Below are 12,848 nucleotides of genomic sequence, written 5' to 3' on the forward strand. Positions count from 1 at the left end.
GCGTGCCCTTTCGTGCCTTTTGAATTTTTTACCAGGTGAGTGCGTTGCCCATTCAAAAGTTAAATGAGATAAAATTTTACCCTTCTGAAAATCAGATGTCTAATTAGGGCTGTTTTTGCATTGCTTGATTTCATCTGTTCTGAGTGTTTTAAGGCTGATTTCTTAAAAATTCCTTTTTTCGGAAAGAGAAGTTCAACTCAGGTCTGTAGTTTCCAGGTCACAATTCTGTTAAAATACTGGTCCACTTTGGGCTCTTAGATAATCTTATATACTTCTGTAATGTACTTGCAGGTTTCAAGACAGATAAACTTGGCCAATTTCTTTACTATCCTTGAATATATTCATCTTATTCAAATTATCATTCAACAAATTTTCTCCCTCTTCATCTTAGCTTTTCATACCCTCTAAAGTGACATTTGATCCTGGCTTAAAGACGAAATATTTTTACCCTGAAGTTTTGAAAGGAAAAAAAGGTAAGGGTTACTTTTTGGTATGTTATTAGCAGGTTTGTGTGTGTGAGTGTGTGTTTACTTTTTCATTTTTTATTTTTATTTTTTTGTCTTTTTTTGCCTTTCCTAGGCCACACTCGTGGCATAGGGAGGTTCCCAGGCTAGGGGTCGAATCAGAGCTGTAGCCGCTGGCCTATGCCAGAGCCACAGCAACTCGGGATCCGAGCCGAATCTGCCACCTACACCACAGCTCACGGCAATGCTAGATGCTTAACCCACTGAGCAAGACCAGGGACAGAACCTGCAACCTCATGGTTCCTAGTCAGGTTGGTTAACCACTGCGTCACGACGGGAACTCCAACTTTTACTTTTTAAATACGGGCATAACATGATGATTTCTCATTTTATATGTCTTACACTCAAGTTACTATTTTTAAAAAACATGTTCAGGAGTTCCCGTCATGGCTCAGTGGTTAACGAATCCGACTAGGAACCATGAGGTTGCGGGTTCGGTCCCTGCCCTTGCTCAGTGGGTTAACGATCGGTGTTGCTGTGAGCTGTGGTGTAGGTTGCAGATGTGGCTCGGATCCCGCTTTGCTGTGGCTCTGGCGTAGGCTGGAGGCTATAGCTTCGATTCGACCCCTAGCCTGGGAACCTCCATATGCCGTGGGAGCGGCCCAAGAAATAGCAAAAAGACCAAAAAAAAAAAAAAATATATATATATATATATGTTCAATCTTTAGAATTCTGGAAAAGGATATTAGAAAATTTTATTAGCATTGAGGCAAAATATTGCCGCTTTTCTCATGAACATTCCTTCTGAGAAACACATATATGAGCCAAAAGAAGATCCATCAGCCAGAGTCCTCTATTCCTTCAGATTGTTTCAAATCAAAGGCAACTGGCAATGTTGGGGATCTTGCCTACCTTTCCTAGCTGGAAGAGGAAGTGCAGATTACACGGAAATACCGTCAGGCTCAGGAGAGAGGGGGTTAAATTCTGTAGGAGACCCAGCTTTCAGGACCCCAGTGTGTCCCAGAAAAGTGGTGAGCCTGGCCTCCTGCTTTAGTTCTGTGTCCAAAAGCAGCTGTTTGACAGCCCTGCAACTGACATAGCCCTATGTATCAGAGGAGCTAAATAACTTCTATAACACAGAAACTTTTTTTTTTTAAATGTTGAGAAACCAGTTTAAATGCCAAGAGACCTCTGGGCACATAAGCATTTCAAACACTTCATATAAGAGAGAGATGAGTAACCCCCTAAACACAGGAACAGTGAGAAGGTATCTGAGGAAAACAAGGTGCATCCTGCTAAACATCCAGTGGGCAGTGAAACGTGTTACGTGAAGTACATTTTTAAATTCATTCAATTAGGAGCTAATGGATCACTGCTGATAAATGGATTATTAAAACTGCATGGATGGCTCTAACCTTTGCACCCAGAGCACTGGGCCATGTCATCCAGATTTTTAAAAATACAAAACAAACACCCTTCATAACAAAAGTTCTCTCAGACGTTTTTTTGACCTCTCTCTTTCTGGCACGATCCAAAGCTAAAACTTGTTTTAGGGGCTGGAGAATGTGGCCTCTGATTACTAACCAGGGTTTTCTCTTTACACTGTCTTGTTTACTCATTTCTTCCCCAAAGCCAGAGATCGTCCCTTTAGCTACTGCAGCATTTCTACCAGATGCAACAAATCACAGGGGTGTATTTTGACTGCTGCTCTGTCATGTGAACAAGAGTAACTCTGAAACCTTTTACCAGTCCCTGTGCTTCATCGTTGTTTTCCATTTCCCCCAAATGTTTGTAAACTGCTCCAGAGAATTCTTCTTTTAACGTTTTAGTCTTCTTTCCTCCCCTAGATTACAATGCTGAAAGCTTATATTTATAAAATAAAAATGTCCTCATCGATTAGAAGTAATTTAGCATCGCCGCTATGTATTTTGATGTTGTCATTTCAGTGCTGTTTGTGGCTGATTGGAGGTTTAGAAAACAATTTATTTCAATGCAAGAGAACGAAACATTAGAAATTATTTCTATAGAAGTTATTTGAAGTTTCAGGAAATGGTCCGATCGTTTTCATTACTCTATCCTGGCAAGTGCATTCATGTTTCGATATAAATAAAACATATCAAAATTTGTTAAACATAAAAGGTGCTTCATATTATTTATATACAGGCACATATATCTGAAACCTCTCAAATCCTTGATATTTTAAATGCAAGTTCTCTTTTGTTCTCCATCATTGTTAAGTTGCCTGAGCACAAAATTGCTTTCAACTTGTTGAACACTTGGGAGAAGCCAGAAGCATGAACTTTAGACCAAGTAACTTACAAAAGTCTGTTGCCCTCATTTTCTTCCACCAATCAACCTAAAATTTCCAGTCATCGGCTTTCCATAAAGGCTGTAAATTTCTCACGTTCACTTTTATCCATTTCAAACATAGATTTTATTATTTATTTTATTTTCAAACACAGATTAAAAGTGTATTACTTCACCATCACTAATGTATTTGTTATGCAGTGTCCTGCATTCTAAGGAAATAAAACTTAAGGCTTTGTATTGTATTTGCTGGGTAACTGTTTCAGGTCAAAAATGATAGCTCTCTTGTTGCTGCTGGCATTACTGCTTACAAGCCAATGGGCTATGGACCTTCTGCATAAACTGCTTTGCCTGCAGCCCAAGAGATGGAATGCAGCATGCATGAAGTTGACATTTGCTATAAGAGCAGTAATTTCTTTACTACTAAATCTTGCAAACTTGATGAAAAATGGATCAAAATTTGAGGCTCAATATCAGCCTTGTTTGGCAACAGAGCCAATCCTCAGTAATCCGTGGAAATGGCAGGCAGGGGAAGTAGGGAAAGCCTCCAAAACTCATTTTAGCTGTGTTCCAACAGTTTTAGTCATCAGAGTTCCTAACAAAGGGCAGGATTGAAGGTTCTTCCTTATTTCTCAGCCCACCCTCTAGGGTAGGGGAGAGAAAGGGAGGGGAGGGCCGACTGCAGATTCTCTTTACTTTCCCTTTACAGAGGAAAAAAACAAAACAAAAAAAGAAGGGGAGGGGGGGAGATTAGGACAAACACATGAGGCCACAAAGGCAGGGAGAGTGATGACGGTTTTGAAGTGATTTGCATCCTTTTCGAAGACCTGGAGTAAAAGGAAAGCCCTCCAGAAAAGCTCAAAACACTGTCCCACCTCATTTCTTCCTGAAGGAGAGACTCCCCGTGACTAAAAATTAGCCCAGAGAGACTTGTCAATAAATGATCCATGCAGAGAAACAATAATCATCACCTTATATTTATCACTTACTTTATGAGTGTGAAAGCAATGAGAAACTCTTATCACAAGGCTGATTTTTCACCAAAAGAACTATACATTTAAGACTTCAAAAAGAGTGCCTTAAAAAATTCTCAAATAGGCACTATTTCAATTGATACTGTCACGATTAAATATTATTTTCCATTAAAAAATATTCTCCCATTGGAAACACCTACAAGTATGTCCGTTGGTAAGACATACAAGAAAATCAGCCTCAATACCTGATAAATTTTGCCTTATCTTTGACTCAGTCTGGGAGAGAGCCAACGTAATTAAATACATTCACCAGATCTGGCTCTGAATAAGCTAAGCAAAAATAACCCATGTAAGACCCAAGACTGTCTACACACTCAGGACATCAAAAAAAGGCACTGGTCTCTGAAGGAATCACCTCAAATAGTATTCTATTGATCTGATCCCTAAAACAATTCCATAGAATCAGAAAAAAAAAAAAAAATTAGCTCCAACAAAATCTGTGGTTCATACTAAGAAATCCTAGAGACCCTATAAAAGGTCAAATCACATGACAAATGCCTACGTAAAGGGTTGAAAAACCACAGAGCGAACCACACAAGATCAGGTCTCTAGTTCAAAAGGAAACGTGGTCTCAAGCAAAAGCTGTCATATAAGATATCCAACCTGCAGAAATAGAGACTGTGGATTCGATACTCCAGAGTTAACAGATTGTAGCTTTACAGATCATAGAAATGTAAAATTCAAATGTTTCACCAAACTTCGCCATTATTACCATAAGGAAGTTGGGTTATAGGGAACTTCCATTCTCTATATGACCTATTTCTGCCATAGGTACACTTTAAAAAAATGACCATGTTTCTTTTCTTGTAAGAAAAGAGATTTTTAAAAAATAAAGACCCCCCCCAGAAGTTGTAAGTACTTGAAATATTATTTTTCATGAGTGTTGCTTAGAAAGACAGTAGGAATGAGCAATCTCATTAGCCCCATTTTCAACCTCATTTGTATGAAATTATTTAACCTACGACAACCTAAGACATGGAAGTTAAAAGACTTGCTTTGAGAATTTGGGAAAGGAAGCTTGAATGCAGTTATTCCACCACAGGCAGTTAAGGTAACAGTAGTAAACTCTTTGCTTTTGTTGTGGTCTTAAAGGAGTAACTATAGACTGGACCAGATATTGTAATTTTTTTTTCCTATGGCCACACCTATGGCGCATGGAAGTTGCTGGGCCAGGGACTGAATCCGAGCCACAGCTGCAACTTACACTGCAGCTGCTGCAACACCAGATCCTTTAACCCACTGTGTTGGCTGGGGATAGAATCCAAGCCACTGTAGGGGGACTCTTAACCCACTGTGCCACAGCAGGAACTCCCTAGATACTGTAATTTAAAGTAGTATTTTGAGAGGGCTATGGAAAAAATACCATAATTTTGTATTAAAAAACCCATGCACTTAAAATATGCTATTTCTATGTGCACCTAAAATGACATGCATACATTACAAAATCCTTTTACATCTTGTACTATTTCAGTGCAAATCTTAGCTTTGGAAGATACACGAGAGAAGATACTCTTCTCTCTATGTAAGCAAATGTTGAAAACTTCCAGAAATGAGGATTTTATAACTTGCCTACATATCTCATAATGCTATTTACTGTTCTGGGGGTTCTATGCTTCTAAGCATCCAGCTGAAGTTTCTTCTGCTTTGATTTCAGTTCATTGACTCTTACTTGGTCACTTCCCTTCATACCCCTAAAAACAGTGATTAACTCTTGCCTCAAATGGTTGAGGGCTTGCATGAATACTCACTGGTGGCATTGCACCCAGCCTAAAAGAAGGTAAGTTTTAAAATATCTCATTTTTTTTCTTAATTTCCTTCATTCAGCTTTGAGATATCTCCATTAGTTCTGAAAACTAATTAAAGGAAATCTAACCCATTTCCCAAGTTACAAATGCATAAGCCATAAACTTAACTGAAAGTATTTTATTCAACACTAAATATTTTTTAAGTATCTCCCTCACATCCATATATGAGTTACCTTTATTAAGCGAAACATTGAAAAGGATTTTAGATTATACATCTTCATGTAAATGATGATGGATATAAGAATCACAGAATTTTAGTTGGGAGACTTTTTAACAATGAAGCGGTAGTCATTTTATAATGGACCTGGTAAAAAATCCAGATGGTTAAAAGCACATTGTTTTCCCTCAATTCTTACCAAAATCTTAATTTTTACTAATTTAGAGGGGAAAAAACTTGGGATCTGTGTATATATAACATACGTATCTTGTTTTCTTTGAGCTTCTTCCAAGTCTATAGCAAGCAGGTGGTGGATGAGGAGCAGTGATACCTAAGGTCAGGGGACAAGTGTCAGACCCTGAGAATGACTGACCACCTTCCCCACAGGGCTGGCCTCCCGGGGTGCCACCTCTGCAGGTAGGGCAGGCCCTGCCCTGAGTGAGAAGGTCCTGTGCTTGGTTTAAGGACCTGCCACTGCTCTTTCGAGATTCTTCATTTTTGAACAAAAGACCTCACATTCTCATGGTGCTTTGGCTCACAAATTATTTAGCTGTTCTGCCACCTAGCCTTTAACTCCAGCTCCCCTCCTGCGTCAAGTAATCTCTAGGAGAGCTGCAAACACAATAAAATCCAGGCTCTCAGTCCTGTGTGACAGACCGCACTCAACTGTGATCTCATTTTCACATGTCATTGTTTTGGTTAACCTCTTTATGTTATGCTTTACCTACAGAATATTTTCTCCCTATTTCTCTGATGAATCACGTCTTTTAATATCTACTAAACTATCTTCTCAAAATATATTCCAAAATATTTTGCATTTATTGCCTTCTATCTCTCTTTCCCTTGGTTTGTTTTTATTTATTCATTTTTTGTTTGTTTTTGGCCATACCTGCAGCATGTGGCAGTTCCCGGACCAGGGATCAAACCTATACCACAGCACTGACAATGCTGGATCCATGACCTGCTGTGCCACCAGGGAACTCCATCTCCCTCCCTAGTTAAAAACAGATTCTTTAGAAGGAAGAGCTCCATTTTTCCGCTGGAAGAATCAACCCCTTAAAGGACTGCAGACCAAGGATAAATGAAGGCAACAGCACAGAAAGTGAACTGTGTTGCAGCTAGCTCTCTGCTGGAATGGAAACAACGTAACAACAAGGAGGACAGTAATGAGTGCGGTATTTTTATCAATGCATTTGGCCTTAGAAGCACATCCTGGTGCACCAGGGAGAGCTTAGGCTTGATGTATCTTCCCCAAATGGGGTGTGTGTGTTCACTCGCATGCAAGCTTGTGTGCCTTGTCCAGGTTGTGTTTTGTCTTGTTATTAATTTTAAATGAACTGCCAAGACAATGGAAAGAGGTTTGAGTGTGCCCTGGCATTTCAGCTTGACACACACACATCTGTGAGCCTCTCTTCCGGACAAGAGGCTCAGCACAGAGCTGTCTCACCTCCAGGACCAAACACAGCTCTCTCTGGAATTATCTAGGGTGGGGCGCTGGGACTGTCTTTGTTAAAATTATTGTAACTTCACTACCAGCTGCAAACATGTTCCCACACCACCACCCAGAAGGAGCACGTTCTCCTAGAGTTTAAGGGGGACCCAGTGCCTTTGTGAAAGAAACCCTCCCAAAAGGAAGGAAAAATGAGCCAGAAGCAGTAACTGGGGTCTTTTGAAAACTAGTTTCTAAAAGGCCTCCTTTTCCTTCCCATTCCATCTGTTCTCTAACCCTTCCATTAACCCCCAGAGCCTCTTGTTCTCACTCCCTTCCCCAGAACTTCGGCAAGAGACAAAAGACACTCTTACTTCCTTAAGTCAAGAAAAATTGGAATGGGCTTGAGGGTGGCTAAGGCAACCCTGAGGAGGAAAATTAATACACCACTATAACACCTAGACAGAGAGACACTACAACTGAGCCTCAAAGTAATTCTAAAATGAGAAAAAGAGGCAAAGAATTTAAAAACAATAGAAGCTATAAGTGCTGAAATGACCATGTAATAACTAGGTTCATCCTCTGAAGAAGCACATTTCTCATGTCATTGTTTTTTTGTTTTTTTTAAAATCTGGATTCAATCCCAACTATGTTTACCTGCCACATGAGCATCAAAATTCTAAGGCTTATTAGAAAATATATATATATTAGGTTCAAATGCACTTTTTTTTTCCCCTGTGAGTTTCACTTTAGAGGTTTAGAGACTGATTTATAATTTGTCGCCTTTTGTCTTCTTCAGCAGTATGTCATTAAGTCTTTAATTTGGCGTTTCCTGTAGTCTGCAGTAGGATATATGCTATTTTAAATCCAGGGATTGCAGACATAGATGGTGGGTAAAAATCTGTGAACCATAAGTAAATTCTTATAAGGAACATACAAAAAAGATTGTTCTTCAGTCAGACTTAAGCCATTACTTTTTTCTAAAGAAGAAAAGGCACAAGTTAAGAAAAAGGCACCGTCAAAGACCCTCTGGCCAAATGTGCATCTCCATGAAGTTTCCTGCTGAGTGCATATGAATGCGCCGTGATCTGGGAAAAGGATCCAAATAGGATTTCAAACATCCAAAAATTTTAACTCAAACATTTAGGTATTTCACCATGCTGCTATTCATTCATTCACTGATTTTTTTTGTCTTAGTTTAAAGAGATGCTAAACAAAAGGAGGCAAGCTCTACATGTATTTACATTCCAAAACTAAGCTCCCCTCACCATCCCCCAAGTCTGTCATCCCTTCACAGCTAAACAAACCGTAAAGTCTAGGCGTAAGATGGTGAAGAGAAGCAACAAACATGGTAAGAAAGTTTCTCTCTTTTATTTAACAAAACAGCACTCAACACCCAGAGTGATTAATCTATCCTCCTTCCCTACATGATTTTTTCTATGATTTGCACACTTCTAAGAGAAGGTATGTAGGCTAAATTAAGGAATGAGATCAGATTCTTTACTAATGTGGTACTATGACATTATTCCTTAACAGTTTTTGGTCAGTGAAATGCTTCTGGCATCTTTGCTACTACACTTAATGGAAACTGCATCAATTTTATTTATGAAGTGGATGACTTTCTGACTATGAAGTATAAAACACTTTCTAAAATTCCTCCACAGGATACACATTTTAATTTTTTAAGCTATAATGTCCTTAATCCAATTGAGAAGTATATGCGTTTGTCATCTAACAGACTTTTGCATTTAACTAGTTATTTTATTCATGACTTCATCCATATATGTTAAAGGTAAGTAAACGAAGTATTATTTTAGTAGGTTAACATTTGCTCAGAGATAAGGCTAAAGTAATTCCCTGGTATTCATTATTTTTAAGAAACTATCCATTATTACTTTTTGGAAACTTTATCTTAGCAAATGACCAGAGTCTTGATAGCAACTAAAAGTACTGTTTGGTACATCTGCAGAGTGCTGTACCTATAAATCTACTATTACGGGGAAGGTTTTCTTAATAGGCCCTCAATTTATACCAGATTGAACAACTGTTAAGTATATAAGGACCATTGAACCACTAAGTTCCCTAAATCTCTGAGTGTATTCACAAATTCTCAAATTTCAAATTTAGATGAATATCTACATATACCTAATTCCAGAAATATAATTAACTGGATCCAAAATGTGAAAAAGAGATGGGCTATTAGAATACGACCTTCTACTGCTCATGCCAACATAGTCCTAAACAAATGTATGCAATTAACTCTGTCATAAATCTAGAACAAAAACTACTTCTAACTGGGCTGTTATAAACTGAAGAATCAAGTAAGAGTTTAAGCACTGTCTACCTCCTTTAAAAACACAGCCTTATAATTTTACTGTTTTTCACAAAATACTTAGAAAAGCATTAAACTCTCTCATCCACAGCACACTTTGCAATTATTCTCTTCTTCTCACATCTGAAAAGCAAATTAGCAGTTCTCAAATGTGATGCTACAACACTAGTCAAAAATGTAAGCTTTGAGCTTTGTTAAAGCTAGTCTGACAAAAATTAAATATATACTGATCTTCAGATCTAAACAAAAAATAACTGAAAAAAAATCTAAAGTAACAATAGTTTACAGGTTATTTGGACTCATCCATCTAAAATACTAAAAAGGAGTCTTTAAAAAAAAAAATCAGTGGTGCCTCCCCCTCTCCCCAGGTCAGGGGAGACTCTATGGGAAACCTAGACTTCTACCAGAGGTTTGAGGAGCCCCTCCTCCCTCTCGAGGGGCAGGGGCAGGTCTAATGGAGTCAGGACTCTCACCACCACCCTACAGTAAAAAGGCCAAGCCCTGCACTGTCAGTAAAGACCACATATAGGGCAGGAAGGAGGAATCTCCACTTTTCCCAGCCAGGGTAGTATTAGCAGAGATCTCCTGGGAAGCCTGAACTCCCACCTCCACTAAACAATAATGAGGTACCCATCCCTAACCCCCAAGCATCAACAAAGACCTAGGAAATTATGTGGAGTTCCAGCTTCATCCAGCAGTAAAGAGGCAAGCAGCGTCAGAGGAGATCTACTAAACAGAAAATCTGAACAAAATCCAGGGTCTTATAAAATAATGGCTAAGGCATCAAAGATTCAATAGAAAATCACTTGTCTTACCAAGAACCAGAAAAAATCTCAAGTTGAAGGAAAAGATACAATCAAGAGTCACTACAACCAAGATGACACAGATGTTAGAATGATCCAAAAAAGGATTTTTAATCAGATACCATAAAAATGCATTAATGAACAATTATAAAGACACTTGAGACTAATGAAAAAATATCATCAAACAGAAGACAGAAGAACTAAATATACATTTTAGAACTGAAAATTACAACAAAATTTTTTTTGGCTGTGCCCACGGCATGTGTACATTCTTGGTCCAGGGATTGAACCCATGCCACAGCAGTGGTCTGAGCTGCTGCAATGGCAATGCCAGGTCCTTAACTCACTGTGCCACAAGGAGACTCATAAACTAATTTTTTTTTTTTTTAAATATAGCAAGTAGAGTGAACAGCAGGGTGGAGGTGAACAGAGGAAAGAAACAATAAACTTAAAGACAGAACAGAAATTTCCCAATCTGAAAAATGAAGCAAACATAGGCCGAAAACTGAAGAAGGCCTCAGGAATCTGTGGGACAAAAACAAAAGATCTCATTTGTGTCACTGGTGTTTCATAGAGGGAAAAAAGGGGGGACAGGGCTGAAGATTTTTTTCTAAGAATTATGGCTAAAATTTTCCAAATTTGGCAAAAGACATAAAACTATAGATTTAAGAAGCTGAAAGAACCCCAGTTAATGTGCACAAAGAAATCCATGCTAAGACACACCATAATCGAATTTCTGAAAAATAAAGCCTAAGAAAAAGCTTGTAAGTAGCAAGAGAAATGAGGCCTTACCTACAGGAGAAGAACAAATTAAATGGCAGCAGATTTTTCGTTAGAAACCACGGAGGCTAGAAGGAAGTGGCACAACATTTTTCAAAGGTTGAAAGATCTATAAGGCCAGAATACAGTAATCTAGCAAAAATACCCTTCAGAAATGAAGGCGAAATCAACATGTTCTCAGGTGAAGGAAAACTAAGAATCTGAAGACTGAACAGTAGGAGTTACCCAATCTGAACGACAGAAAGAAATTAGCCGGAAAAAATAGAAGAAATATTGAAGATGGTTATATTACAAATGGGGAGGGTAAAGGGACAGAAAGAGAGAGAGTGTCTACATTTCACTCAATTTAGTAAAATGTTGACATCAGCAGACTGTGAACCACTAAAAAAGCTACACAAATTGATAATTTAAATATACGACAGAGAAATAAAAACGGAAATGTCAACGATGTTCAAGTAACCCAAAGGAAGGCAGTAAAAACAAAATGGCAAAATGTCAACAGAAGGATAAAACAGAAAACAAAATATAAAAGGGCAGGCTTCAGCCCTAATATATGAATAGTGAGAAACAGAAGGTGATCCAAAAGGAGCAACCGCAAAGTGAGGGAGATCTTTGTGCTGATGAAACAGTTTGGCATCTTCATTACAGTGGTAGTTACCTAAGTCTACACTGGTTCAAAAAAGAGAATGACACAGAGGATATGACACAATAGGATAGCCATGACACAAGAGGATAGCCATGTCAATTTCCTGGTTTTGATAATTATACTATATATATTTTTCTGTTTCTTTTTGTTTGTTTGTTTTTGTTTTTGGCCCCACCTGTAGCATATGCAATTTCCAGCCGGGGACCAGGGATCGAATCTGAGCAGCAGCTGTAACCTACACTACAATTGCAGCAACGATGGATCCTTAACTCACTGTGCTGGTCTGGGGATTCAACTCAAGCCTCAGCAGGGACCTGTACTGCCACAGAGATAATGTTGGATCCCTAACCCTCTGTGCCACAGTGGGAACTCCTGTACTATAACTTTATAAAATTTAACTACCTGGAAGACTGGGTAAAGGGTACACAGGACCTCTCTGTGCTATTTTTGTTACCTCCTGTGAAACTATAATTTATTTTGATATAAAAAACAACAGCAGGAAGTTTCTGCTGTGGAGCAGTGGAAATGAATCCAACTAGGAACCATGAGGTTGTGGGTTTGATCCCTGGCCTCACTCAGTGGGTTAAGGATCCAGGATTGCCCTGAGCTGTGGTGAAGGTTGCAGATGCAGCTCAGATCCTGCATTGCTGTGGTTGTGGCGTACGCTGGCAGCTGTAGCTCCAACTGGACCCCTAGCCTGGGAACTTCCATATGCCACGGGTGCAGCCCTAAAAAGCAATTAAAAAAACAAAACAAAACAAAACAAACCAACAACAGCAAATGTGTAATATGTCCACGGCAAATAGGTATAGAGCTATTTGAGGGTTGTGGTATCTTTGTAGATATATGAGGAGAAACTAATGCATGATCACCATGTACTTTTTACAAAGCTGGATTTTCCTGCAATTCTATGAATTCTATGAGATATATTAAAACGATAATTTAACAAAATTAAAGGCAGAGTTCCCGTCGTGGCACAGTGGTTAATGAATCCGACTAGGAACCATGAGATTGTGGGTTCGATCCCTGGCCTTGCTCAGTGGGTTAAGGATCCAGCGTTGCCGTGAGCTGTGGTGCAGGTCGCAGACGCG

At 38.9% G+C, this 12,848-nt stretch overlaps 1 protein-coding gene across 6 annotated transcripts in view; it reads right to left on the reverse strand.

The window, feature by feature from the left end:
- ARL15 (ADP ribosylation factor like GTPase 15) overlaps positions 1–12,848 on the reverse strand; it is a 452,958-nt gene that overhangs the window by 132,439 nt on the left and 307,671 nt on the right. The gene's annotated exons all lie outside the window — the stretch shown is intronic.

The sequence above is a fragment of the Sus scrofa genome, chromosome 16 (assembly GCF_000003025.6).
Source record: "Sus scrofa isolate TJ Tabasco breed Duroc chromosome 16, Sscrofa11.1, whole genome shotgun sequence".
Taxonomy (NCBI): Eukaryota; Metazoa; Chordata; class Mammalia; order Artiodactyla; family Suidae; genus Sus; species Sus scrofa.